The following is a 3,548-nucleotide window of genomic DNA, read 5'->3' as shown; positions in this document are numbered from 1 at the left end:
GTCGGTGGCGGGCGATGACGATATGATCGATCGCCGTCTGGTGATTCGCGATGCTCTTCGAGCGTTGGAGGACAACGTCCGTCGTCATCGGCATTCCGCCGAGAACTTCCCGAGGTTGCCTACCGTTGTGCGGAAGACCTCGAAGATCTGGAGCGCTTTTTGCGCCGACTGCATCTCTTTGAGGATTATCGCGCTCTGTCGGAGCGGCTCCTAGCCGTCGAGTAGACGAATACGTCACTTCGTGCGACGGTGGAGCGCCTTGCGCCGGTGGAAAAGGAAATTGTTGCACTCCGTGCTCAGAATTATTGCTGGTTCAGCTTCTGGGCGACCGGGCTCCATTGAATGCCGCCATAGCAAAAACGCTTCGGCGTTCACTTGCGCCGGAACCCGGATCGGCTTAAGCAAGCCCACATAACACACCGGAAGGGTGCACACCCTTCTCGGAAGGTTCACCATATACGCAAGGCCTCGCTTGGCCACGACCTTGGATGGAACTTTGTCTTAAAGACACCAAAGACCGCATGTGTAAGAAGATCTTTAGTATTTAATAAAACCAGGTCGCCGACCTCAGACTTCATTTCTTCTGCGTCTTTCGTCTGCATATTCTTTCTGCATGTCTTGGCTTTCGGCCATCGCATCGAGAGCGTGTCGTAAGACACTCAGTCTGTTAAACAGGAATCTTTAACTTCTTTACGAACAGTGAGGGGCTGATATCAGCTAGCCGCTCGGCTATTCCTTGCCACCAAGCCTTAAATTTTGGGATGATGACGTCAGCAGGACGCGAGGATGAACTAGTCCGTTCACGTAGAACGGCGTGTAGCTAGTAGACAAATGTACTGCGTTGTTCAGAGCGAACTCTACGATGGTAGCATGTCGCCCCAGCGCCTTGGAATCTCAGTGCAGACATTGCGACGGATGTCTTCCACAACGCAATTGACGCAAAAGTTTGACCATCGATCTGCGGATGGTCCGCCGTTGACATATCCAGCTTAGTATCTAGCACATTGAAGATCGTCAATCATCAATCCCCACTGATGCGGGGGTCTATGTCAGCAACAACTGACTCCGGGAGTCCATATTGTCGAAATACACAATCCAAAAACAGCCTTGCTGTGCCGACACCGTCGATGGTGTCCAGCACCGCCGCAAGATGTGTCATCTTGCTTAAACGGTTGACGGCAAATATATATAGACGAGGTGTTGAAATCCCTGTACCAGTGGATAGTACGGGTCCGTGGGATTTTTTATAATTAAAGATCCACTTCGGGCGTTCAGCACCCTCTTGGTGTCCTTCTGGACAGCTTCATCCAGAAGCGACGACGAGTTGATCTTCTCGGAACCCCTCGTCCGTTAGACCACTTCGGCTAAGTTGCTTGCCTTCAAGGTACTGCCGAACTTTTTGCAGAACATCTCGTCCAGCTCAAGACGAGCATCCTCCGTAGTAATAGCCTCGAGGTGACGTCGCTGTCTTCCTCCCCCATCATACCGTTGACGAGGGTGTATAGCTGTGCACTATCGTCTATGGTAGCCGTACCCTTGATCAGGATCGATGCCTGCGTCTTGCAAATAATATACGGCATCGCCGTTGCCTCTTCACAGAGTTTTGCGTCCCGGCGAGACGAGAAGGAGCACGCACTCAGCGTCGTCCAATGACCCCACTCCCTGCTCCATCTTGTCATATACAAAATCCGACGAAGAGCTGCTATTTTTGCAGTCTTAGTCCAGTGGATAACGTGTCACTCCAAGCGCATCATAAGGGCCTTGCCCAAGATGCCTCGGACCTCGTTCAATCATGCCACTCTGGTCATGCATCAACTGCTTCGTAACGTGAGCAGTGCATGCCACTCCACGTGCATCACTAGACCCTCGCCCTCGATGCGTCGGCCCTTGGACGACCATGCCACTCTTGGCATGCAGCGACTGCTCCAATATTCGAGCAGCGCTCAGTGGGTTGCGTGCCACCCCACGTTCAGCCCGCTAGCCACGCTCGGGACTCCAGTCCAAAACACCTTTGGTTTTAAACAGCTCAGATACTCCAACATCCAGCACATTGACCGTCCCGTTCCAGTGCCCACGCCAATAGCACTTCTGCTTCCTATTCATGACCCACCAAAGCTCCACCGGAAGACGTGCGCGTAGCACCCAAGGTCTTAGACATTCAATCAATCAACGGATCATGGTGTTCCAAGCATGCCATACTAAGGATCAGGTTATACCTTGCATCCAAGTTTAACATTAAGCAGCGCTCCACGCTATCAAAGTCAAGAAACATGACACCGAGGTCCACAGAAACTCTCGGTACAGTGACACAAGTCCTCGTCGCTAAGCGAACCGTGACAATGTTAGCATTCTACTGACTCCCTTCGATCCTAAAGCGTCGAGCATAATTGCCCAACGCCCCGGAATCGATCAAAATCTTCCATGGCTTCTCAAAGCCCTTCACGGTCGCTTTTAAGACCTGCAAGCCCGGTTTGCATACACGTTCCGTGTTCAAGAGCACGAAGCTCTTCGGGTGAAGCCCTGTTGACCTCTTTCTCTTTAAGGTTCAGCAGAACTAGGCCTCCCCGTACCTACTTGGTGATGTCGCTTCTTCGACAACCAGAAGACTGGTGATAGCGGGACGTCGGTTCGATGCGGACAACCAGTACGAAGATGTTTTTACCGACAAAACACTGTCCGGTGTATGAACGCTCCTCGGCAGCTTGAAACTCTCTCTCCTCTTTTTCAGCATAGCTGAGATCGATCGGCTCTGGCCAGCTCGACGAGTTGCTAGAGTGTGCATTCCAACCGAATCGTGCCGACATAGTTGAATCCGGTATCTAATGCCACATTCACTGCTTCTGCAAAAGAAGATGGGAGCTCACGGAAGACTTCCATTCCGGCCACGCCAGTGCGGAGGACATCCATAAAGACTGTAGCTGTAACAGCCTAAGAAAGAGGATCGGCTGCCATCCTGGCCATGAAAGCTCTCAACTATTGGACAAAGTCCACCAATTTCTGCTTGCCCTGTCGGTCGTTAACGAAACGCGATTGCAAGCGGTATGCCTGGTTAGGTGGTAAAAATACTCGTATAAGCCGCAGCTTCTGCTCTGTTCAGGAGAGAAACGCCGCTTCAACTGAAGTGCCGCACGTCAGTGCCCATTCTCGTGCTTGACCCCCGAGCTTGGAGATAGCTAGCGGCACGCGCTGTTGCTTGGTCTGGAGCATAACGGGTGCCACCTCCCTCTCCCAGAGCAGCTGATTCCCTCCATCCTTACCCTCAAAGGTCTTAAAGCTCACTATGGGTGACCTGGGTCGGGAAGAGTCATCTGTCGTCGACGGTGGCATCGTGGACGCAGTAGACGCCGACATCTTCTGCTGTAGGTGCTCTAGCAGAGCATTTTCATAGCTTGGAAACACCTCTAGGCGCGCGCTTATCGCTCCAGGTCCTTGCAAAGCGAGGTGTTGCATGCCCTCAGGGCCAAGCAGACACATCAGCTTTTTAAGCTTGTCCTGCATGCCCTGAGGCAAATAAGCGAGCTGCTCAATCCTCACAGAGATTCAGTCGG

The sequence above is a fragment of the Plasmopara halstedii genome, assembly GCF_900000015.1.
Source record: "Plasmopara halstedii genome assembly, contig: Scaffold_350, whole genome shotgun sequence".
In the NCBI taxonomy this organism is placed as follows: Eukaryota; Oomycota; class Peronosporomycetes; order Peronosporales; family Peronosporaceae; genus Plasmopara; species Plasmopara halstedii.
The sequence above is the reverse complement of the archived record's forward strand: the minus strand, read 5'-3'. Positions refer to the sequence as shown.